Genomic DNA, 26,343 nt, shown 5'->3' on the forward strand with positions numbered 1-26,343 from the left:
AAAATATTGTTAAAATAAGACTACAGAGGATAGGGCTGCCTTATAAGTCACCATTGTATATGTCTCTTGCTCAGCAGTTAAATGTTTTAAGCTCTACAGAAAAGGCATTATGTGAAGGATACATGTAAATTTAGATGTGTACCCATATTTGTAACAGATGACAACTGTATTTTTGTCCCTGCCTTGTGTATATAAACCTGCTTGTGAACCATTAAAATTTAGTTGTAAGAACTCAGCCAAGGTGCCTCGGTGAATTCTTACAGCACCGAGCTCGTATATGTCATACTATTTGAAATAATTATATATCTGTTTCGTTTCAGTAGCTCCCGGGAGAAAAGGTTTTGCTTGCCCTAGAAGGACCTGATCTGTAGAGATCTAACAGTTTTGGTGTCAGAAGTGGGATTTCGCACAGGAAAAAGGGTGAGTAAAGATTCTTTTTATTTGTTTCTCACCTTTTCCTCTGCGAAACTAAACAACCTAAATTTATAAGGGCAAAAGAACATAAGGTGAGAGTCCTTATTGTTTAATCGTGGGTAAGTCTCTTTAATCAAGAGTAAGTCCCCGATTTATGTAACAAAGGGTGAGAGTCCCTTTGGTTTTATCGAGGGTAAGTCTGTGATTTTTGTAACAAAGGGTGAGTCCCTATTGTTTAATCAAGTGTACAGTAAGTCCCTGATAAGTAAAACGGACAGTATATGATTTCAAATAGCATGGCAATTTAAGTTAAGTTAAGTTAAAATTGTTTAAATTTAAGTTAATAATTGTTTATTAATACGTGCGCATAAAGTGTTAAGATTTCTTTCCTGTATAAACTCATTATGGGCACTAACATTTTGTCATCTAATGAACTTACACTAACCTGTCAGCCCTCGCACAAACCTCTCCCTCACTGTCAGTGGCAAAATCAGCTGTCTCTCTCTCTCGCCTGTATGTATTGTAATAAGCAGCTGCAAGTAGCCCCCACCTTTTTTTCCTCCAGCTATTTTTACACAGGCATAGGAATGTACTAAAAATCGTGAATGACAGCATGCCTCTTAGGAAAAACGAACATGCAAACTCAAATTATTTGTGCAACATTAACTGAGTATGAGTATATATTAAGTTTAAATTAATAATATTTTCCCGTCTGAATTGAAAAGTGGAAAACAAGAGTATAACAGGTATAGGTTTCTTTTTCCCTCAAAATGTTTTATTTTTAAGTATGGATATGATAAAAAAAAAAAAAGGTTGATTGATTGAGTAATCCCTGTGTGTGTGTGCTTGTAAGAATCTGGGTGAATTCTATCTATGTGAAAGTGTTATTTGCATTGAATAATAAGAATACTGGTTTATTGTATGTATACAAAATGACTATTCAGGACTTGCAAATGATTCTAAAATAAGAATATAATTAATTGCTCATGATTGAAATTTAATTTTTAAAAGGTGTACACCACCACAATAATATAAACTAATTTACACTGGGCAGGGGAAAGTTTTGGGTATCTGTGGAGAAAAAGAATAAAGAAAGGATGAATTATTTTTGTAAACAGTCCAGTCACTGGAATAATAAGGATGTTTATCGTACTGGCCAGGCGATTTATTTCCTTAACCAGAATTATAATTCTTTTCCTCTAAATCTCCACAGATAAAATCAGGTGAATATCTTATATAGAATAACAGGGGAAATATATTCTAGACACAAAGCTAACTAGAAGCTCAGCATTTTAAAAATTAGTTTAAAAAAAAAAAAAAGAAGTTAATTATGATATGAAGAAAAAAAAAGGGATATCTTTATTAATTTATTCTGCAGGATCAAACTGTTTTGTTTTCCTATTTATTAAAATAGGTGAGAAAATATGTGTCTGTTATTTTTTGTAAAAACTGGTTGAATGTGTGAAAGAAGCGTAAAATTCTGTTTGTTTTGTATCTGCGCTCTGTGCTCTTTTTGTGTATAACCAGTAACTAAACTATCTAAAAGTATATGTTAAAGCCTACAATTTTCTGTTTAACAAAGATCCAGTTTTAATTTTTGAATACCAGAAACATTGTCGGGCTGTGTGAAGAGCTGTCCCAAATTGTATTGCAGTAACCAGTAATTAACCATTTTTTTCTGTTACAAGGTTTTGGCAGGAAGCCCAGAGAGTTATTTGAGCTTGTTATATGGCTTGAAATGGAAACAGGTGTAAATTGATTAATATAGAATTCCAATAAACAGAGGACAGTAACCCAGAATGAGCACTCTAAACACCTGGTGGGTGGGTAACGAAGTGGTTAAAACTTAAATCTTTAATATCCGTGTAAAATAATGGGGATTAAAACAAATATTAAACGCTCAGATCCTATAGTATGAACACAATGTAATGTTCTGGATCGCTGATGAACTGCATAGAATCACTAGTGTATTGCAGTGTGAACAGGTGGATAAAGTAACCACTAGTCCAATGTAATCAGCACAGAAACTCTAGTGCTGAGCCATGTATAAGTGTGCAGACCCCGAAATAGCAGTAAAGCAATGTACAAGGAAAACGGCCCCTGACCAGGTCTGCCAGTATACTAATAATAATAATAATAGCATGTTCTTCTACAGTGCTGCTGGTTGTGCGCAGTGCTTTGCAGAGACATTTTTGCAGGCACAGGTCCCTGCCCCATGGAGCTTGTGGTCTATGTTTTTGGTGCCTGAGGCACAGGGAGATAGAGTGACTTGCCCGGAGTCTCGGGGAGCCGACACTGGGAATTGAACCAGGCTCCCCTTCTTGAAGCTCTCAGTGCCGGTCGGTGTCGTTGCTCACTGAGCCACTCTGTCTCATATACTAGAGGGTTCTCTATGGAATTATTTTTCTGCAAAGTTGATCAAATATTTAATATTTTATCATTTTTAACCATCTTTTTCTCTCAAATGTGTCCCACCTTTAAATCTGTGTCTATAGGTTTTTATGCTACAGGTTGTTCTTTCAGCAAATCAGATGCTATTTTGTGTTCTAAAAATTTCTGTCAGAAGACTATAGCAGATTATATTTATATTCAGTAGGGTTCTTTTGAGATTTTTTTATGAAAATGTTATACCCAAAGGTTTTAGGTTAGTCTTGCTATACATCAAGCAATTCCATTAAGGTTATGCTTTAAATGCTGTTATCCTTTATGTGATATTGTTCACATGTAATACAAGTGAACAAAAGGAGGGTGTTATTGCTGTTATTATTGCTGGCTGCCCCTGAAACCATATGGCAAGGGCTGAGATTGTCAGCTCTTGGCTCTTGGGTATAATTGTAACGGATTTTCTGGCCTGACCCACCCAATCTCATATTGGCCCCTGTGGTCTAAGCAGCCCCCATTAGTGTAGTGTCTGGTGGTGCACCTGTTGGCAACAGGACTCCTGAGTCTCCCGCATGATGGTGTGTGGGGATTGCCAACCCAGACAGGCAGCTGAGGTACTGTACTTGAGTCGTACCTATATCCAGTGCAGCGCCTCCATCTCATCAGGATCCCAGCGTCCGCTTGTGGATAGTCCTGGTGAGGAACTCCTCTGTGGTGCACCCCTCGGTGCAATCACTCCCATCCATACATAGGGCACCTCACCAGGGTGTGAGGGCAAACCTCCATAATTACTGCTGGCATGCCCATAACTTACCAGGCCTTATTGTCAGCAGGAGAGATGACTGTAGCCATTTTACAGCATGGTTACATAATGTTGTACCTTACTATGTTGCCTGTAATTTTTCCTTTTTATACCCCATATGGGTATAAACTAGAAACTGTGTATGTAGGGTTAACTGTGTAAGCCCAGTGGGCTAGTTAATGCATTCTCTGTGTATTCCCTTTGCCTCATGGGCCTGCAGCTGTCTGTGCAGGCTTATAAGTGGATTGCCTTGTATGGGTGGCCCCTTATGAGAAATAGCTGCACAGAATATGCTTATGAGAACAGAGTCTCCTGGCACATGAGGGGAAAGGGAGGTGATATTTTGGCCTGTCTTGTCTGCCAGCAAAGTATTCTTAGCTGGTATCTTAGAGAAGAGAAGGTTTTAGAACCCCACATTATAGGTGCAAATAGTGGAGTGCAAGCTCTTGTGTCTACATGTTTGTTTTATGAGTTCTAAGCCTGCAATGCATTGTGTTTGTCCTGTGATTTAAACCCAGGTTGGTGAATGACATGTGAAGAAGCATTCCAATGCCCCAGCTCAGATGTGGAGTACCTGAAAGTGAACTGACCCTGTTATTTTCTATGTCATATTCCCTTAGCGGAACTGTGAAATTTCTTGTGTGTCAGTTTTAGGAGGATATTTGGGTGGAAATATAATTATTTTGGTTGCAGGAGTTGTGGGGCCAAAGTGCTGTTAGTCACTTAATTTACCCCAGAAAGCAGGCATGATTTGACGTAACGCAGTGTGAATTACACCAGGGCCTCCCTGTGCCCCCCAGACTCCTGGATTTCGAGTCCAAATCTCCCCAAGTTATTTTCCTAATAAGTATAAGGTCCCCCAAAGTATATTCTCTGTTTCTTGTGTTTGTGTTTTCAAGGTCTTATCCGAATAAACCACCATTTGTTATTCTGCCTGTTTTGCCTTGTGATTGATCCCTTAAATATAAAGGTGTATTTGGCCTAGCCTAATGTGACAATCAGATATAATTTTCTCTCATGGGAAGACCAATGGTCACCCTAGGTACCTTGTAGATTTAATGTTGTATGATTATGCTCTAAACAGACGATTTTAATCAGCATCTATTGTGTGAAACTAATGCAATTGTCTCAGTGTCTCATGTCCAGGTGCAGTCCTTCCAATTAGATGAAGATAAAGGTGACGCAAAAGCGCTTTTCATCTAAAGTGGAGAGGCCCATTCCAGATTCTACCCAATCAGAGTATTTTTCTTGGATCCATGTTACACAAGTGCACCCACAGTCACTTCAAAATTAAACCTCAACAAAGGAGGGATGGCCTAAAGACACAGCCGTTCTCAGTTGGTGTTTTGGTTCATAAGAAAACCCGGCACTAACCAAACAAAAAAAGGAGAAAAGTTCATAGGAAGAAAATTTGGACCTCAACATATGAACTTTGAACTTTTTAATAACCTTTCTTTTTACAGGTTTTATTATTTTAATTACAATGTTTATTCTATTAGGTTTATATACTGTAAGTGGTGTCCACATAAAGACGATAGGGTAGTAACAAAAATATTTTGTTATATAATGGAATCCTGGTAAACAAAGCCCACATCTTAGGTGCAATCAATACCAATGTACTATACATACCCAATAAATTGCACCCCAGGAACACGAGAGTTATATTTAACCCCTTGGAAAAAGACAAGATGCTATAAGATATTTGTAGAACTATATATATAAGAAATTGGTTATGAAGGGAGTAGAAATACAAGTTTACCCTAGGGAAATTATTGACTCTGTGATAGAAGGGTAGATAAAGTATTATCCTGCAACTAGACCAGGTTATGTTATTTGGGAAAGTGGTTCCAGTGTTTGAAGGTAGAGATGAGGGTTGGGATTTGTTGGGACTTGGTGGTTAGATTATTTCGCTGGGAGCGAAGCTAGTGGATGTTTTTGTATGTGTGTCTGTCCTACTCATTACTCTCTGTGTTATGAACAGCAAAACTTTGGTCCTGAAGTGCGTTGCAACCCCCCCACCGATGCTATGTCTCTTTTTGGTGATGAAGATGTCAGCAGTCCCCCAGAAGAAGAGACCGAAAAAAGAAATTAACTGGGCCAATACAATGGCCAGAAAGGAATCAAGTTATGTACTATGGGACTATTTTTTTGGTCCGGCAGGACTATGATATGGTTAATTGTTCTTTAAAAAGACTGTCTCTAAAGGAAGAGGGGGCTGAGAAGATTGGAAAAGAGGAAGGTGGGGAGGTCACCCAAGGGCATGTGTCAACCACAAGGAAAGGATCACAAGTTAACCATTTTGCCTATGGCAGCCATTTTGTCTGTTCCGATATTCTGAATAAATGTAGTATGTAAGATGTATGTGTTGGGCAGTCGCTCCTAGGAAATATTAACCCACACCAACCCCCACTTATGCTCAGAAATAGAATTTAAATAATGTTCATCATACCTAAGCAAAGAATACGAAATTGAAAGGCATTAATTATTAAAAAATAGCTCAGTTAAGAGAGTAGTGGGAGGTCTAATCCCCTTTTAGGAATGTATGATTTATATGCAAAAGGGGATTTTTCAGTAGTCAATATAAATGTTGTTTTTCACGATACTAAAAGACGCTATTTTTAAGGTTCAGCAATAGATAAGGACAGTAGTTTTGCAAAATTGTATGGCATTGGGTTATCTGATGGCAGCACAAGGAGGGGTTTGTAAATTAGTGGGTAAAGAATGCCGTTCTTATATTGACACCCAATCAAAAAGTATACACCATGATATGGATACACTAGCAGAAATGTAATCTAGAATGAGAGAGGAAACAAAAGAGTTTGATTTTACATTTGGCCTTGAAAATTGGCTCGGTGTATTGGGAATTAAATTCTTTACGGAATTAGGATAATCGCAGGTTTATTACTCTGTGTGTATGAATTAATTTAGATGGGTAAAAGTGTAATCAGCTCTATTTTTTGCCAAAGAAAGATGTTTCTGCTTCTAGCTCGACCATTATGTATATACCTCCCACAAAGAGAGCGAGAAATACCAATAGTCTTGGTACTCGTCAACCACCCATATGTTCATCTCTGATTATCAAACGAGATACCTAAAAGAGATAGGTTTCTGCAGGCACATGGTCTCTTGGAGGTTTCTTCCTTGGAGTTTTTCCTCTCCTGAGTGGTTTGCAGAAGAATAAATGGGATTGGTCAATTGGTTTGTTCTTTCAGAACAAAAGGAGGTATGTAAGGTTAAAACTGTCTTCTGTCTTCTGGAATTGATAAGGTTAAAAAGAATACACTGGCCTTGCTATTTTCATGGGAGGCTATTGTAAATAGCTTCAGACCAACTGTTCAATGCCTGTCAAAATATTGTTAAAATAAGACTACAGAGGATAGGGCTGCCTTATAAGTCACCATTGTATATGTCTCTTGCTCAGCAGTTAAATGTTTTAAGCTCTACAGAAAAGGCATTATGTGAAGGATACATGTAAATTTAGATGTGTACCCATATTTGTAACAGATGACAACTGTATTTTTGTCCCTGCCTTGTGTATATAAACCTGCTTGTGAACCATTAAAATTTAGTTGTAAGAACTAAGCCAAGGTGCCTCCGTGAATTCTTACAGCTCCAAGCTCGTATATGTCATACTATTTGAAAAAATTATATATCTGTTGCGTTTCAGTAGCTCCCGGGAGAAAAGGTTTTGCTTGCCCTAGAAGGACCTGATCTGTAGAGATCTAACACCTCTGTTTAAAATTGATCAAAAGACATGATTTTTTGAGTGAGTTGCAAAGTTCAAATGTGTTGGAATATTTTATTCTATGCTTAAGGCATTTAAAATATCTTTAATATTAACATCAAGCCTTGTTGCTTCATATTTACTTTAACTGTGTTACTCAAATCTTCAATATTCTTTTAGCATGTTTTCCTTTAGCTTGCTATGCAATTGGCAAAATAAGAAGATTTTTTATTCCTCTTCTATGTTGTCATTTATGATTGCCCACTCTGATAAAGCATAAAGCATAAAGCAAGTAAAACTGAAAGAAAAGGTGGTCGTACATGCAAAACTTCTTTCAGCACTCTTGGTTTCTACCACATACAAGATCCACTCGCCTATAGCAATAAGAGAATTTATTCAATTGAAGACTCTGGTGAAATGGCATGGGGTTGTGCTACAGTGAGGATTAACTCTTAAGAGGGATTTATACTTGTTTGGATTTAAAAACAAAACGTAGAAAGCTTTTGTTCCACCACCGCCATTCAGGTGCAAATTGTGTTTGAAAAAATATTTCAGGCTTGATTGAAAGGTAGAATGTGGCTTTGCTAGGGTGAATTTTAACTCTTAATGGGGTTTTGTATTGAGTTTAGATTTGTTTATTAATCATTCTCAGGGGGTAGGTGGAGGAAATGTAATAACAACAGATTATGAGAGAGGTGAGAAGTGGTTTAAATATGGTGAGCAAGATACGAATGTGAGAGGTGAATAGTTGGGTTAAGAAGGGGGGATAGGCTGACCCTTACTTAGTACAGATAGACGGGATGCTCATTAAAGATTGCCTTTTTAGGATACAGGAATCTGGAAATATATGTATCCTCTAGACCCAAATAATGGGTAGCATTGGCTCCACTGGTGTATTTTGGTTTGAAAAAAGGAAGAATTTGCTTGGACAGCTCTCATTTTTTTATTTTTTTAAATCATACATCATCAATTACCAATATCTTCTTGCCCACATTGAGACACCTATTGAATTTGACTGCTTTACATGCACTCCAATGTAAGCCAAATAGCAAAATGAGGAAACGTTGTTTTTTATGTAAAAGATTACATTTTACAATTTTCATCCATAGGCCTTTTATTTAACATTGTATAAATTCAAACAATGCTATTGGTTGATGAAACAAAAAAAGGGTTTGCTTCAGGTAAGGCTTGAACTCACAACCTCGGCATAGCTTAGCATATACTGACATATAATTACTGTGCGCTAACCGATTACGCCACTGGAGCATGTTCCTGTAATGATCCATGTTCTTCTTGCCCCAATTGCCCTCCAACTCTGCTCTTTTAATCTCTGACATCCAAGTTAGATCATTTTCCCATTACTCCTTATAACCCCTTTTCTTTTTTTCTGCCTCAGATCTGTTTCATACTGTACATTGAATGTGGTTAACAAAAAGTATTTCTCGTCATTTTTCAAAAACCCAATAGAAGCAACATTTTACAAAGATAATGTTGTTTAAACAATGTGTACAAACAAGTCATGTATTTCTCTTGATGAAAATGTTCTCATGGTTATTTAGTTCATATTGGTCATCATTCATTAGTGAGTGTTACCCATATCCGATCAAGAGCCATCTGTGTGACTATATTCTGTACTACCAGCTATGTAGTCATGGCCGAGTGGTTAAGGCGATGGACTAGAAATCCATTGGGGTTCCCCCGCGCAGGTTCAAATCCTGCTGACTACGTTGACTTTTTCAGTTAAAAACTTCACTGCACTTTGCATTATGTTTGTATCTACTTGGCAAAGCAATCTTTACTTACTGAATATGTGGCACACTAAAGAAGAAAACACTCTGAATTCTTCAAACATTTTCCAAGTTATACATTTTAGGGTGCTGCTGGCTGTAAAACATTTAATAAAGTACTCCATTTGGGGGGGTTCAATATGATCTTATAGGGGTTCTGTATGTTTTTGTCTTGCAGATTAACAATATTGAATACCTAATTCTTGGACATGTTTATTTTGTTGATACTTTTGCCATAGTCTGCATATTGATAGTTCCCTCTAGATACCCAAGAGATCAATGTTGGTATCCCTCCACCCTTTGTATGTCAAAATTGATCAAAAGCAGAAAAAAACAAGATAAATGCTGCACAGCAAAAACTGAAAACTCTAACTGATACTTGCTGTTACTGGTGCTCTTGATCCAGGGGAGTCCCTGTGAATGACAGACTCCAAAGTCAGCAAAAAAACCAGAGGGTTCAGGGCTCTACGGATTTAAAGAATTTATTAAAACAAATACACAACGTTTCAACCATCAAAATGTGGTCTTTCTCACTTGAGAAAGACCACTTTTTGATGGTTGAACGTTGTGTATTTGATATAATAAATTCTTTAAATCCGTAGAGCCCTGAACCCTCTGTTTAAAATTGATCAAAAGACATGATTTTTTGAGTGAGTTGCAAAGTTCAAATGTGTTGGAATATTTTATTCTATGCTTAAGGCATTTAAAATATCTTTAATATTAACATCAAGCTTTGTTCCTTCATATTTACTTTAACTGTGTTACTCAAATCTTCAATGTGGATTTAGCATGTTTTCCTTTAGCTTGCTATGTAATTGGCAAAAAAAGAAGATTCTTTATTCCTCTTCTATGTTGTCATTTATGATTGCCCACTCTGATAAAGCATAAAGCATAAAGCAAGTAAAACTGAAAGAAAAGGTGGTCGTACATGCAAAACTTCTTTCAGCACTCTTGGTTTCTACCACATACAAGATCCACTCGCCTATAGCAATAAGAGAATTTATTCAATTGAAGACTCTGGTGAAATAGCATGGGGTTGTGCTACAGTGAGGATTAACTCTTAAGAGGGATTTATACTTGTTTGGATTTAAAAACAAAACGTAGAAAGCTTTTGTTCCACCACCGCCATTCAGGTGCAAATTGTGTTTGAAAAAATATTTCAGGCTTGATTGAAAGGTAGAATGTGACTTTGCTAGGGTGAATTTTAACTCTTAATGGGGTTTTGTATTGAGTTTAGATTTGTTTATTAATCATTCTCAGGGGGTAGGAGGAGGAAATGTAATAACAACAGATTATGAGAGAGGTGAGAAGTGATTTACATATGATGAACAAGATACGAATGTGAGAGGTGAATAATTGGGTTAGGAAGGGGGGATAGGCTGACCCTTACTTAGTACAGATAGACAGGATGCTCATTAAAGATTGCCTTTTTAGGATATATAAATCTGGAAATATATGTATCCTCTAGACCCAAATAATGAGTAGCATTGGCTCCACTGGTGTATTTTGATTTGAAAAAAGGAAGAATGTGCTTGGACAGCTCTCATTTTTTTATTTTTTTAAATCATACATCATCAATTACCAATATCTTCTTGCCCACATTGAGACACCTATTGAATTTGACTGCTTTACATGCGCTCCAATGTAAGCCAAATTGCAAAATGCGGAAATGTTGTTTTTAATGTAAAAGATTACATTTTACAATTTACATCCATAGGCCTTTTATTTAACATTGTATACATTCAAACAATGCTATTGGTTGATGAAACAAAAAAAGGGTTTACTTCAGGTTAGGCTTGAACTCACAACCTCAACATAGCTTAGCATATACTGACATATAAGTACCGTGCGCTAACTGATTACGCCACTGGAGCTTGTTCCTGTAATGATCCATGTTCTTCTTGCCCCAATTGCCCTCCAACTCTGCTCTTTTAATCTCTGACATCCAAGTTAGATCATTTTCCCATTACTCGTTTTAACACCTTTTCTTTTTTTTCTGCCTCAGATCTGTTTCATACTGTACATTGAATGTGGTTAACAAAAAGTATTTCTCGTCATTGTTCAAAAACCCAACAGAAGCAACATTTTACAAAGATAATGTTGTTTAAACAATGTGCACAAACAAGTCATGTATTTCTCTTTATGAAAATGTTCTAATGGTTATTTAGTTCATATTGGTCATCATTCATTAGTGAGTGTTACCCATATCCGCTCAAGAGCTATCTGTGTGACTGTATTCAGTACTACCAGCTATGTAGTCATGGCCGAGTGGTTAAGGCGATAGAGTTGAAATCCATTGGGGTTTCCCCGCGCAGGTTCAAATCCTGCTGACTACATTGACTTTTTCAGTGGTAACGTGTTATTAAAAACTTCACTGCACTTTGCATTTTGTTTGTATCTGCTTGGCAAAGCAATCTTTACTTACTGGAATATGTGGCACACTAAAGAAGAAAACACTCTGAATTCTTCAAACATTTTCCAAGTTATACATTTTAGGGTGCTGCTGGCTGTAAAACATTTAATAAAGAACTCCATTTCAATAAATGCATTGTCTTCTATTGATAAGTATCTCTATGCTGCAACATAGTGCTAAGAGGTCATTTGTGTGCAATACTTTGCACAACATAAAATAGAGGAGAAACGGCTTACCCTTACAGAAATAACTTAAGGTGACAAAGGATAATGAGCACTTTAGTGTGAGAGTGAGGGAATTCTTCCACTTTATAATTACAGATAATATTTGAATTCTTCTTAAGGACTGTGCTAAGTACTGCATGTATTGAGATGTGTACATTCTTTACAGTCTGACAAAACTATATTGTTTAAATATAATGGGAATAATCAATGTTATAGTTCAACTGCTTATCACACTTCAGCACAAATAGCTTTTTGTTATGAAAAAGCATTTGTAATGTTTTATTGTTATCATTCACAAAAGATAAGCAGGGCTTTCTAAACCTGTTGAAGAAATAACCAACTTAGCATGAATTTTACTGAAAAATGGTCATTAATGTACTGTAATAATTGTACTGTAACTTCCTGAAGTTTACAGAAAATTAAGAAATTAATCAAATGTAAACTTTATGGAATCTTTTGTGAAACAGAATGATTCTCATTAAGAACAAATGTACTTTGTACTTTGATATTAAATTCAGAGACAGAACATGTTATATTAAAATCAGATTTATTTTTTGGGGAGGTTCAATATGATCTTATAGGGGTTCTGTATGTTTTTGTCTTGCAGATTAACAATATTGAATACCTAATACTTGGACATGTTTATTTTGTTGATACTTTTGCCATAGTCTGCATATTGATAGTTCCCTCTAGATACCCAAGAGATCAATGTTGGTATCCCTCCACCCTTTGTATGTCAATATTGATCAAAAGCAGAAAAAAACAAGATAAATGCTGCACAGCAAAAACTGAAAACTCTAACTGATACTTGCTGTTACTGGTGCTCCTGATCCAGGGGAGTCCCTGTGAATGACAGACTCCAAAGTCAGCAAAAGAAACGGAGGATTCAGGGCTCTACGGATTTAAAGAATTTATTATATCAAATGCACAACGTTTCAACCATCAAAAGTGGTCTTTCTCAAGTGAGGACCCTCTGTTTAAAATTGATCAAAAGACATGATTTTTTGAGTGAGTTGCAAAGTTCAAATGTGTTGGAATATTTTATTCTATGCTTAAGGCATTTAAAATCTCTTTAATATTAACATCAAGCTTTGTTCCTTCATATTTACTTTAACTGTGTTACTCAAATCTTCAATGTAGTTTTAGCATGTTTTCCTTTAGCTTGCTATGTAATTGGCAAAAAAAGAAGATTCTTTATTCCTCTTCTATGTTGTCATTTATGATTGCCCACTCTGATAAAGCATAAAGCATAAAGCATAAAGCAAGTAAAACTGAAAGAAAAGGTGGTCGTACATGCAAAACTTCTTTCAGCACTCTTGGTTTCTACCACATACAAGATCCACTCGCCTATAGCAATAAGAGAATTTATTCAATTGAAGACTCTGGTGAAATAGCATGGGGTTGTGCTACAGTGAGGATTAACTCTTAAGAGGGATTTATTCTTGTTTGGATTTAAAAACAAAACGTAGAAAGCTTTTGTTCCACCACCGCCATTCAGGTGCAAATTGTGTTTGAAAAAATATTTCAGGCTTGATTGAAAGGTGGAATGTGACTTTGCTAGGGTGAATTTTAACTCTTAATGGGGTTTTGTATTGAGTTTAGATTTGTTTATTAATCATTCTCAGGGGGTAGGTGGAGGAAATGTAATAACAACAGATTATGAGAGAGGTGAGAAGTGGTTTACATATGATGAACAAGATACGAATGTGAGAGGTGAATAATTGGGATAAGAAGGGGGGATAGGCTGACCCTTACTTAGTACAGATAGACAGGATGCTCATTAAAGATTGCCTTTTTAGGATATATAAATCTGGAAATATATGTATCCTCTAGACCCAAATAATGAGTAGCATTGGCTCTACTGGTGTATTTTGATTTGAAAAAAGGAAGAATGTGCTTGGACAGCTCTCATTTTTTTATTTTTTTAAATCATACATCATCAATTACCAATATCTTCTTGCCCACATTGAGACACCTATTGAATTTGACTGCTTTACATGCACTCCAATGTAAGCCAAATAGCAAAATGCGGAAATGTTGTTTTTAATGTAAAAGATTACATTTTGCAATTTACATCCATAGGCCTTTTATTTAACATTGTATACATTCAAACAATGCTATTGGTTGATGAAACAAAAAAAGGGTTTGCTTCAGGTGAGGCTTGAACTCACAACCTCGGCATAGTTTAGCATATACTGACATATAAGTACCGTGCGCTAACCAATTACGCCACTGGAGCATGTTCCTGTAATGATCCATGTTCTTCTTGCCCCAATTACCCTCCAACTCTGCTCTTTTAATCTCTGACATCCAAGTTAGATCATTGTCCCATTACTCCTTTTAACCCCTTTTCTTGTTTTCTGCCTCAGATCTGTTTCATACTGTACATTGATTGTGGTTAACAAAAAGTATTTCTCGTCATTGTTCAAAAACCCAATAGAAGCAACATTTTGCAAAGATAATGTTGTTTAAACAATGTGTACAAACAAGTCATGTATTTCTCTTTATGAAAATGTTCTCATGGTTATTTAGTTCATATTGGTCATCATTCATTAGTGAGCGTTACCCATATCCGCTCAAGAGCCATCTGTGTGACTGTATTCAATAATACCAGCCTTGTAGTCATGGCTGAGTGGTTAAGGCGATGGCCTTGAAATCCATTGGGGTTTCCCCGCGCAGGTTCAAATCCTGCTGACTACGTTGACTTTTTCAGTGGTAACGTGTTATTAAAAACTTCACTGCACTTTGCATTTTGTTTGTATCTGCTTGGCAAAGCAATCTTTACTTACTGGAATATGTGGCACACTAAAGAAGAAAACACTCTGAATTCTTCAAACATTTTCCAAGTTATACATTTTAGGGTGCTGCTGGCTGTAAAACATTTAATAAAGAACTCCATTTCAATAAATGCATTGTCTTCTATTGATAAGTATCTCTATGCTGCAACATAGTGCTAAGAGGTCATTTGTGTGCAATACTTTGCACAACATAAAATAGAGGAGAAACGGCTTACCCTTACAGAAATAACTTAAGGTGACAAAGGATAATGAGCACTTTAGTGTGAGAGTGAGGGAATTCTTCCACTTTATAATTACAGATAATATTTGAATTCTTCTTAAGGACTGTGCTAAGTACTGCATGTATTGAGATGTGTACATTCTTTACAGTCTGACAAAACTATATTGTTTAAATATAATGGGAATAATCAATGTTATAGTTCAACTGCTTATCACACTTCAGCACAAATAGCTTTTTGTTATGAAAAAGCATTTGTAATGTTTTATTGTTATCATTAACAAAAGATAAGCAGGGCTTTCTAAACCTGTTGAAGAAATAACCAACTTAGCATGAATTTTACTGAAAAATGGTCATTAATGTACTGTAATAATTGTACTGTAACTTCCTGAAGTTTACAGAAAATTAAGAAATTAATCAAATGTAAACTTTATGGAATCTTTTGTGAAACCGAATGATTCTCATTAAGAACAAATGTGCTTTATACTTTGATATTAAATTCAGAGACAGAACATTTTATATTAAAATCAGATTTATTTTTTTGGGGGGTTCAATATGATCTTATAGGGGTCCTGTATGTTTTTGTCTTGCAGATTAACAATATTGAATACCTAATTCGTGGACATGTTTATTTTGTTGATACTTTTGCCATAGTCTGCATATTGTTAGTTCCCTCTAGATACCCAAGAGATCAATGTTGGTATCCCTCCACCCTTTGTATGTCAAAATTGATCAAAAGCAGAAAAAAAACAAGATAAATGCTGCACAGCAAAAACTGAAAACTCTAACTGATACTTGCTGTTACTGGTGCTCCTGATCCAGGGGAGTCCCTGTGAATGACAGACTCCAAAGTCAGCAAAAGAAACGGAGGATTCAGGGCTCTACGGATCTAAAGAATTTATTATATCAAATGCACAACGTTTCAACCATCAAAAAGTGGTCTTTCTCAAGTGAGAACCCTCTGTTTAAAATTGATCAAAAGACATGATTTTTTGAGTGAGTTACAAAGTTCAAATGTGTTGGAATATTTTATTCTATGCTTAAGGCATTTAAAATATCTTTAATATTAACATCAAGCCTTGTTCCATCATATTTACTTTAACTGTGTTACTCAAATCTTCAATGTTGTTTTAGCATGTTTTCCTTTAGCTTGCTATGTAATTGGCAAAAAAAGAAGATTCTTTATTCCTCTTCTATGTTGTCATTTATGATTGCCCACTCTGATAAAGCATAAAGCATAAAGCAAGTAAAACTGAAAGAAAAGGTGGTCGTACATGCAAAACTTCTTTCAGCACTCTTGGTTTCTACCACATACAAGATCCACTCGCCTATAGCAATAAGATAATTTATTAAATTGAAGACTCTGGTGAAATAGCATGGGGTTGTGCTACAGTGAGGATTAACTCTTAAGAGGGATTTATACTTGTTTGGATTTAAAAACAAAACGTAGAAAGCTTTTGTTCCACCACCGCCATTCAGGTGTAAATTGTGTTTGAAAAAATATTTCAGGCTTGATTGAAAGGTAGAATGTGGCTTTGCTAGGGTGAATTTTAACTCTTAATGGGGGTTTGTATTGAGTTTAGATTTGTTTATTAATCATTCTCAGGAGGTAGGTGGAGGAAAGGTAATAACAACAGATTATGAGAGAGGTGAGAAGTGGTTTACATATGTGGAGCAAGATACGAATGTGAGAGGTGAATAGTTGTGTTAAGAAGGGGGGATAGGCTGACCCTTACATAGTACAGATTGACAGGATGCTCATTAAAGATTGCCTTTTTAGGATATATAAATCTGGAAATATATGTATCCTCTAGACCCAAGTAATGAGTAGCATTGTTCCACTGGTGTATTTTGGTTTGAAAAAAGGAAGAATGTGCTTGGACAGCTCTCATTTTTTAATTTTTTTAAATCATACATCATCGATTACCAATATCGTCTTGCCCACATTGAGACACCTATTGAATTTGACTGCTTTACATGCGCTCCAATGTAAGCGAAATAGGAAAATGAGGAAACGTTGTTTCTTATGTAAAAGATTACATTTTACAATTTACATCCATAGGCCTTTTATTTAACATTGTATACATTCAAACAATGCTATTGGTTGATGAAACAAAAAAAGGGTTTACTTCAGGTTAGGCTTGAACTCACAACCTCAACATAGCTTAGCATATACTGACATATAAGTACCGTGCGCTAACTGATTACACCACTGGAGCTTGTTCCTGTAATTATCCATCTTCTTCTTGCCCCAATTGCCCTCCAACTCTGCTCTTTTAATCTCTGACATCCAAGTTAGATCATTTTCCCATTACTCCTTTTAACACCTTTTCTTTTTTTTCTGCCTCAGATCTGTTTCATACTGTACATTGAATGTGGTTAACAAAAAGTATTTCTCGTCATTGTTCAAAAACCCAATAGAAGCAACATTTTACAAAGATAATGTTGTTTAAACAATGTGTACAAACAAGTCATGTATTTCTCTTTATGAAAATGTTCTCATGGTTATTTAGTTCATATTGGTCATCATTCATTGGTGAGTGTTACCCATATCCGCTCAAGAGCTATCTGTGTGACTGTATTCAGTACTACCAGCTATGTAGTCATGGCCGAGTGGTTAAGGCGATGGACTTGAAATCCATTGGGGTTTCCCCGCGCAGGTTCAAATCCTGCTGACTACGTTGACTTTTTCAGTGGTAACGTGTTATTAAAAACTTCACTGCACTTTGCATTTTGTTTGTATCTGCTTGGCAAAGCAATCTTTACTTACTGGAATATGTGGCACACTAAAGAAGAAAACACTCTGAATTCTTCAAACATTTTCCAAGTTATACATTTTAGGGTGCTGCTGGCTGTAAAACATTTAATAAAGAACTCCATTTCAATAAATGCATTGTCTTCTATTGATAAGTATCTCTATGCTGCAACATAGTGCTAAGAGGTCATTTGTGTGCAATACTTTGCACAACATAAAATAGAGGAGAAACGGCTTACCCTTAATGAAATAACTTAAGGTGACAAAGAATAATGAGCACTTTAGTGTGAGAGTGAGGGAATTCTTCCACTTTATAATTACAGATAATATTTGAATTCTTCTTAAGGACTGTGCTAAGTACTGCATGTATTGAGATGTGTACATTCTTTACAGTCTGACAAAACTATATTGTTTAAATATAATGGGAATAATCAATGTTATAGTTCAACTGCTTATCACACTTCAGCCCAAATAGCTTTTTGTTTTAAAAAAGCATTTGTAATGGTTTATTGTTATCATTCACAAAAGATAAGCAGGGCTTTCTAAACCTGTGAAGAAATAAACAACTTAGCTTGAATTTTACTGAAAAATGGTCATTAATGTACTGTAATAATTGTACTGTAACTTCCTGAAGTTTACAGAAAATTAAGAAATTAATCAAATGTAAACTTTATGGAATCTTTTGTGAAACAGAATGATTCTCATTAAGAACAAATGTACTTTGTACTTTGATATTAAATTCAGAGACAGGACATGTTATATTAATATCAGATTTTTTTGGGGGGAGGTTCAATATGATCTTATAGGGGTTCTGTATGTTTTTGTCTTGCAGATTAACAATATTGAATACCTAATACTTGGACATGTTTATTTTGTTGATACTTTTGCCATAGTCTGCATATTGATAGTTCCCTCTAGATACCCAAGAGATAAATGTTGGTATCCCTCCACCCTTTGTATGTCAATATTGATCAAAAGCAGAAAAAAACAAGATAAATGCTGCACAGCAAAAACTGAAAACTCTAACTGATACTTGCTGTTACTGGTGCTCCTGATCCAGGGGAGTCCCTGTGAATGACAGACTTCAAAGTCAGCAAAAGAAACGGAGGATTCAGGGCTCTACGGATTTAAAGAATTTATTATATCAAATGCACAACGTTTCAACCATCAAAAAGTGGTCTTTCTCAAGTGAGAACCCTCTGTTTAAAATTGATCAAAAGACATGATTTTTTGAGTGAGTTGCAAAGTTCAAATGTGTTGGAATATTTTATTCTATGCTTAAGGCATTTAAAATCTCTTTAATATTAACATCAAGCTTTGTTCCTTCATATTTACTTTAACTGTGTTACTCAAATCTTCAATGTGGTTTTAGCATGTTTTCCTTTAGCTTGCTATGTAATTGGCAAAAAAAGAAGATTCTTTATTCCTCTTCTATGTTGTCTTTTATGATTGCCCACTCTGATAAAGCATAAAGCATAAAGCAAGTAAAACTGAAAGAAAAGGTGGTCGTACATGCAAAACTTCTTTCAGCACTCTTGGTTTCTACCACATACAAGATCCACTCGCCTATAGCAATAAGATAATTAATTCAATTGAAGACTCTGGTGAAATAGCATGGGGTTGTGCTACAGTGAGGATTAACTCTTAAGAGGGATTTATACTTGTTTGGATTTAAAAACAAAACGTAGAAAGCTTTTGTTCCACCACCGCCATTCAGGTGTAAATTGTGTTTGAAAAAATATTTCAGGCTTGATTGAAAGGTAGAATGTGGCTTTGCTAGGGTGAATTTTAACTCTTAATGGGGGTTTGTATTGAGTTTAGATTTTTTTATTAATCATTCTCAGGAGGTAGGTGGAGGAAAGGTAATAACAACAGATTATGAGAGAGGTGAGAAGTGGTTTACATATGTGGAGCAAGATACGAATGTGAGAGGTGAATAGTTGGGTTAAGAAGGGGGGATAGGCTGACCCTTACATAGTACAGAGTGACAGGATGCTCATTAAAGATTGCCTTTTTAGGATATATAAATCTGGAAATATATGTATCCTCTAGACCCAAGTAATGAGTAGCATTGTTCCACTGGTGTATTTTGGTTTGAAAAAAGGAAGAATGTGCTTGGACAGCTCTCATTTTTTAATTTTTTTAAATCATACATCATCAATTACCAATATCGTCTTGCCCACATTGAGACACCTATTGAATTTGACTGCTTTACATGCGCTCCAATGTAAGCGAAATAGGAAAATGAGGAAACGTTGTTTCTTATGTAAAAGATTACATTTTACAATTTACATCCATAGGCCTTTTATTTAACATTGTATACATTCAAACAATGCTATTGTTTGATGAAACAAAAAAAGGGTTTGCTTCGGGTGAGGCTTGAACTCACAACCTCAGCATAGCTTAGCATATACTGACATATAAGTACCGTGCGCTAACCGATTACGCCACTGGAGCATGTTCCTATAATTATCCATCTTCTTCTTGCCCCAATTGCCCTCCAACTCTGCTCTTTTAATCTCTGACATCCAAGTTAGATCATTTTCCCATTACTCCTTTTAACACCTTTTCTTTTTTTTCTGCCTCAGATCTGTTTCATACTGTACATTGAATGTGGTTAACAAAAAGTATTTCTCGTCATTGTTCAAAAACCCAATAGAAGCAACATTTTACAAAGATAATGTTGTTTAAACAATGTGTACAAACAAGTCATGTATTTCTCTTTATGAAAATGTTCTCATGGTTATTTAGTTCATATTGGTCATCATTCATTGGTGAGTGTTACCCATATCCGCTCAAGAGCTATCTGTGTGACTGTATTCAGTACTACCAGCTATGTAGTCATGGCCGAGTGGTTAAGGCGATGGACTTGAAATCCATTGGGGTTTCCCCGCGCAGGTTCAAATCCTGCTGACTACGTTGACTTTTTCAGTGGTAACGTGTTATTAAAAACTTCACTGCACTTTGCATTTTGTTTGTATCTGCTTGGCAAAGCAATCTTTACTTACTGGAATATGTGGCACACTAAAGAAGAAAACACTCTGAATTCTTCAAACATTTTCCAAGTTATACATTTTAGGGTGCTGCTGGCTGTAAAACATTTAATAAAGAACTCCATTTCAATAAATGCATTGTCTTCTATTGATAAGTATCTCTATGCTGCAACATAGTGCTAAGAGGTCATTTGTGTGCAATACTTTGCACAACATAAAATAGAGGAGAAACGGCTTACCCTTACAGAAATAACTTAAGGTGACAAAGGATAATGAGCACTTTAGTGTGAGAGTGAGGGAATTCTTCCACTTTATAATTACAGATAATATTTGAATTCTTCTTAAGGACTGTGCTAAGTACTGCATGTATTGAGATGTGTACATTCTTTACAGTCTGCCAAAACTATATTGTTTAAATATAATGGGAATAATCAATGTTATAGTTCAACTGCTTATCACACTTCAGCCCAAATAGCTTTTTGTTTTAAAAAAGCATTTGTAATGGTTTATTGTTATCATTCACAAAAGATAAGCAGGGCTTTCTAAACCTGTGAAGAAATAAACAACTTAGCTTGAATTTTACTGAAAAATGGTCATTAATGTACTGTAATAATTGTACTGTAACTTCCTGAAGTTTACAGAAAATTAAGAAATTAATCAAATATAAACTTTATGGAATCTTTTGTGAAACAGAATGATTCTCATTAAGAACAAATGTACTTTGTACTTTGATATTAAATTCAGAGACAGAACATGTTATATTAAAATCAGATTTTTTTGGGGGGAGGTTCAATATGATCTTATAGGGGTTCTGTATGTTTTTGTCTTGCAGATTAACAATATTGAATACCTAATACTTGGACATGTTTATTTTGTTGATACTTTTGCCATAGTCTGCATATTGATTGTTCCCTCTAGATACCCAAGAGATCAATGTTGGTATCCCTCCACCCTTTGTATGTCAATATTGATCAAAAGCAGAAAAAAAACAAGATAAATGCTGCACAGCAAAAACTGAAAACTCTAACTGATACTTGCTGTTACTAGTGCTCCTGATCCAGGGGAGTCCCTGTGAATGACAGACTCCAAAGTCAGCAAAAGAAACGGAGGATTCAGGGCTCTACGGATTTAAAGAATTTATTATATCAAATGCACAACGTTTCAACCATCAAAAAGTGGTCTTTCTCAAGTGAGGACCCTCTGTTTAAAATTGATCAAAAGACATGATTTTTTGAGTGAGTTGCAAAGTTCAAATGTGTTGGAATATTTTATTCTATGCTTAAGGCATTTAAAATATCTTTAATATTAACATCAAGCTTTGTTCCTTCATATTTACTTTAACTGTGTTACTCAAATCTTCAATGTGGTTTTAGCATGTTTTCCTTTAGCTTGCTATGTAATTGGCAAAAAAAGAAGATTCTTTATTCCTCTTCTATGTTGTCATTTATGATTGCCCACTCTGATAAAGCATAAAGCATAAAGCAAGTAAAACTGAAAGAAAAGGTGGTCGTACATGCAAAACTTCTTTCAGCACTCTTGGTTTCTACCACATACAAGATCCACTCGCCTATAGCAATAAGAGAATTTATTCAATTGAAGACTCTGGTGAAATAGCATGGGGTTGTGCTACAGTGAGGATTAACTCTTAAGAGGGATTTATACTTGTTTGGATTTAAAAACAAAACGTGGAAAGCTTTTGTTCCACCACCGCCATTCAGGTGCAAATTGTGTTTGAAAAAATATTTCAGGCTTGATTGAAAGGTGGAATGTGACTTTGCTAGGGTGAATTTTAACTCTTAATGGGGTTTTGTATTGAGTTTAGATTTGTTTATTAATCATTCTCAGGGGGTAGGTGGAGGAAATGTAATAACAACAGATTATGAGAGAGGTGAGAAGTGGTTTACATATGGTGAGCAAGATACGAATGTGAGAGGTGAATAGTTGGGTTAAGAAGGGGGGATAGGCTGACCCCTACTTGGTACAGATAGACAGGATGCTCATTAAAGATTGCCTTTTTAGGATATATACATATGGAAATATATGTATCCTCTAGACCCAAATAATGGGTAGCATTGGCTCCACTGGTGTATTTTGGTTTGAAAAAAGGAAGAATTTGCTTGGACAGCTCTCATTTTTTTATTTTTTTTAAATCATACATCATCAATTACCAATATCTTCTTGCCCACATTTTGACACCTATTGAATTTGACTGCTTTACATGCACTTCAATGTAAGCCAAATAGCAAAATGCGGAAATGTTGTTTTTAATGTAAAAGATTACATTTTGCAATTTACATCCATAGGCCTTTTATTTAACATTGTATACATTCAAACAATGCTATTGGTTGATGAAACAAAAAAAGGGTTTGCATCAGGTGAGGCTTGAACTCACAACCTCGGCATAGCTTAGCATATACTGACATATAAGTACCGTGCGCTAACCGATTACGCCACTGGAGCATGTTCCTGTAATGATCCATGTTCTTCTTGCCCCAATTACCCACCAACTCTGCTGTTTTAATCTCTGACATCCAAGTTAGATCATTGTCCCATTACTCCTTTTAACCCCTTTTCTTGTTTTCTGCCTCAGATCTGTTTCATACTGTACATTGATTGTGGTTAACAAAAAGTATTTCTCGTCATTGTTCAAAAACCCAATAGAAGCAACATTTTGCAAAGATAATGTTGTTTAAACAATGTGTACAAACAAGTCATGTATTTCTCTTTATGAAAATGTTCTCATGGTTATTTAGTTCATATTGGTCATCATTCATTTGTGAGTGTTACCCATATCCGCACAAGAGCCATCTGTGTGACTGTATTCAGTACTAGCAGCTATGTAGTCATGGCCGAGTGGTTAAGGCGATGGACTAGAAATCCATTGGGGTTTCCCCGTGCAGGTTCAAATCCTGCTTACTACGTTGACTTTTTCAGTGGTAACGTGTTATTAAAAACTTCACTGCACTTTGCATTTTGTTTGTATCTGCTTGGCAAAGCAATCTTTACTTACTGGAATATGTGGCACACTAAAGAAGAAAACACTCTGAATTCTTCAAACATTTTCCAAGTTATACATTTTAGGGTGCTGCTGGCTGTAAAACATTTAATAAAGAACTCCATTTCAATAAATGCATTGTCTTCTATTGATAAGTATCTCTATGCTGCAACATAGTGCTAAGAGGTCATTTGTGTGCAATACTTTGCACAACATAAAATAGAGGAGAAACGGCTTACCCTTACAGAAATAACTTAAGGTGACAAAGGATAATGAGCACTTTAGTGTGAGAGTGAGGGAATTCTTCCACTTTATAATTACAGATAATATTTGAATTCTTCTTAAGGACTGTGCTAAGTACTGCATGTATTGAGATGTGTACATTCTTTACAGTCTGCCAAAACTATATTGTTTAAATATAATGGGAATAATCAATGTTATAGTTCAACTGCTTATCACACTACAGCACAAATAGCATTTTGTTATGAAAAAGCATTTGTAATGTTTTATTGTTATCATTCACAAAAGATAAGCAGGGCTTTCTAAACCTGTTGAAGAAATAACCAACTTAGCATGAATTTTACTGAAAAGTGGTCATTAATGTACTGTAATAATTGTACTGTAACTTCCTGAAGTTTACAGAAAATTAAGAAATTAATCAAATGTAAACTTTATGGAATCTTTTGTGAAACAGAATGATTCTCATTAAGAACAAATGTACTTTGTACTTTGATATTAAATTCAGAGACAGAACATGTTATATTAAAATCAGATTTATTTTTTGGGGAGGTTCAATATAATCTTACAGGGGTTCTGTATGTTTTTGTCTTGCAGATTAACAATATTGAATACCTAATACTTGGACATGTTTATTTTGTTGATACTTTTGCCATAGTCTGCATATTGATAGTTCCCTCTAGATACCCAAGAGATCAATGTTGGTATCCCTCCACCCTTTGTATGTCAATATTGATCAAAAGCAGAAAAAACAAGATAAATGCTGCACAGCAAAAACTGAAAACTCTAACTGATACTTGCTGTTACTGGTGCTCCTGATCCAGGGGAGTCCCTGTGAATGACAGACTCCAAAGTCAGCAAAAGAAACGGAGGATTCAGGGCTCTACGGATTTAAAGAATTTATTATATCAAATGCACAACGTTTCAACCATCAAAAAGTGGTCTTTCTCAAGTGAGAACCCTCTGTTTAAAATTGATCAAAAGACATGATTTTTTGAGTGAGTTGCAAAGTTCAAATGTGTTGGAATATTTTATTCTATGCTTAAGGCATTTAAAATATCTTTAATATTAACATCAAGCTTTGTTCCTTCATATTTACTTTAACTGTGTTACTCAAATCTTCAATGTGGATTTAGCATGTTTTCCTTTAGCTTGCTATGTAATTGGCAAAAAAAGAAGATTCTTTATTCCTCTTCTATGTTGTCATTTATGATTGCCCACTCTGATAAAGCATAAAGCATAAAGCAAGTAAAACTGAAAGAAAAGGTGGTCGTACATGCAAAACTTCTTTCAGCACTCTTGGTTTCTACCACATACAAGATCCACTCGCCTATAGCAATAAGAGAATTTATTCAATTGAAGACTCTGGTGAAATAGCATGGGGTTGTGCTACAGTGAGGATTAACTCTTAAGAGGGATTTATACTTGTTTGGATTTAAAAACAAAACGTAGAAAGCTTTTGTTCCACCACCGCCATTCAGGTGCAAATTGTGTTTGAAAAAATATTTCAGGCTTGATTGAAAGGTAGAATGTGACTTTGCTAGGGTGAATTTTAACTCTTAATGGGGTTTTGTATTGAGTTTAGATTTGTTTATTAATCATTCTCAGGGGGTAGGAGGAGGAAATGTAATAACAACAGATTATGAGAGAGGTGAGAAGTGATTTACATATGATGAACAAGATACGAATGTGAGAGGTGAATAATTGGGTTAGGAAGGGGGGATAGGCTGACCCTTACTTAGTACAGATAGACAGGATGCTCATTAAAGATTGCCTTTTTAGGATATATAAATCTGGAAATATATGTATCCTCTAGACCCAAATAATGAGTAGCATTGGCTCCACTGGTGTATTTTGATTTGAAAAAAGGAAGAATGTGCTTGGACAGCTCTCATTTTTTTATTTTTTTAAATCATACATCATCAATTACCAATATCTTCTTGCCCACATTGAGACACCTATTGAATTTGACTGCTTTACATGCGCTCCAATGTAAGCCAAATAGCAAAATGCGGAAATGTTGTTTTTAATGTAAAAGATTACATTTTACAATTTACATCCATAGGCCTTTTATTTAACATTGTATACATTCAAACAATGCTATTGGTTGATGAAACAAAAAAAGGGTTTACTTCAGGTTAGGCTTGAACTCACAACCTCAACATAGCTTAGCATATACTGACATATAAGTACCGTGCGCTAACTGATTACGCCACTGGAGCTTGTTCCTGTAATGATCCATGTTCTTCTTGCCCCAATTGCCCTCCAACTCTGCTCTTTTAATCTCTGACATCCAAGTTAGATCATTTTCCCATTACTCGTTTTAACACCTTTTCTTTTTTTTCTGCCTCAGATCTGTTTCATACTGTACATTGAATGTGGTTAACAAAAAGTATTTCTCGTCATTGTTCAAAAACCCAACAGAAGCAACATTTTACAAAGATAATGTTGTTTAAACAATGTGTACAAACAAGTCATGTATTTCTCTTTATGAAAATGTTCTAATGGTTATTTAGTTCATATTGGTCATCATTCATTAGTGAGTGTTACCCATATCCGCTCAAGAGCTATCTGTGTGACTGTATTCAGTACTACCAGCTAT

At 35.5% G+C, this 26,343-nt stretch overlaps 7 non-coding genes across 7 annotated transcripts; 6 read left to right on the plus strand and 1 right to left on the minus strand.

Moving 5' to 3' along the window:
• Window positions 1-8,967: 8,967 nt before the first annotated feature.
• Window positions 8,968-9,049, plus strand: TRNAS-AGA (transfer RNA serine (anticodon AGA)). The gene has a single exon. It is a non-coding gene; the product is annotated as a tRNA-Ser (tRNA).
• A 2,314-nt stretch (window positions 9,050-11,363) lies between these two features.
• On the plus strand, window positions 11,364-11,445 carry TRNAS-UGA (transfer RNA serine (anticodon UGA)). The gene has a single exon. It is a non-coding gene; the product is annotated as a tRNA-Ser (tRNA).
• Window positions 11,446-13,892: 2,447 nt separating this feature from the next.
• Window positions 13,893-13,985, minus strand: TRNAI-UAU (transfer RNA isoleucine (anticodon UAU)). The gene is given in 2 exon segments: window positions 13,893-13,928; window positions 13,948-13,985. It is a non-coding gene; the product is annotated as a tRNA-Ile (tRNA).
• Window positions 13,986-14,364: 379 nt separating this feature from the next.
• TRNAS-UGA (transfer RNA serine (anticodon UGA)) lies at window positions 14,365-14,446 on the plus strand. The gene has a single exon. It is a non-coding gene; the product is annotated as a tRNA-Ser (tRNA).
• Window positions 14,447-17,360: 2,914 nt separating this feature from the next.
• Window positions 17,361-17,442, plus strand: TRNAS-UGA (transfer RNA serine (anticodon UGA)). Its single transcript has one exon. It is a non-coding gene; the product is annotated as a tRNA-Ser (tRNA).
• Window positions 17,443-20,353: 2,911 nt separating this feature from the next.
• On the plus strand, window positions 20,354-20,435 carry TRNAS-UGA (transfer RNA serine (anticodon UGA)). The gene has a single exon. It is a non-coding gene; the product is annotated as a tRNA-Ser (tRNA).
• Window positions 20,436-23,348: 2,913 nt separating this feature from the next.
• On the plus strand, window positions 23,349-23,430 carry TRNAS-AGA (transfer RNA serine (anticodon AGA)). The gene has a single exon. It is a non-coding gene; the product is annotated as a tRNA-Ser (tRNA).
• Window positions 23,431-26,343: the final 2,913 nt, after the last annotated feature.

The sequence above is a fragment of the Ascaphus truei genome, assembly GCF_040206685.1.
Source record: "Ascaphus truei isolate aAscTru1 chromosome 12 unlocalized genomic scaffold, aAscTru1.hap1 SUPER_12_unloc_6, whole genome shotgun sequence".
In the NCBI taxonomy this organism is placed as follows: Eukaryota; Metazoa; Chordata; class Amphibia; order Anura; family Ascaphidae; genus Ascaphus; species Ascaphus truei.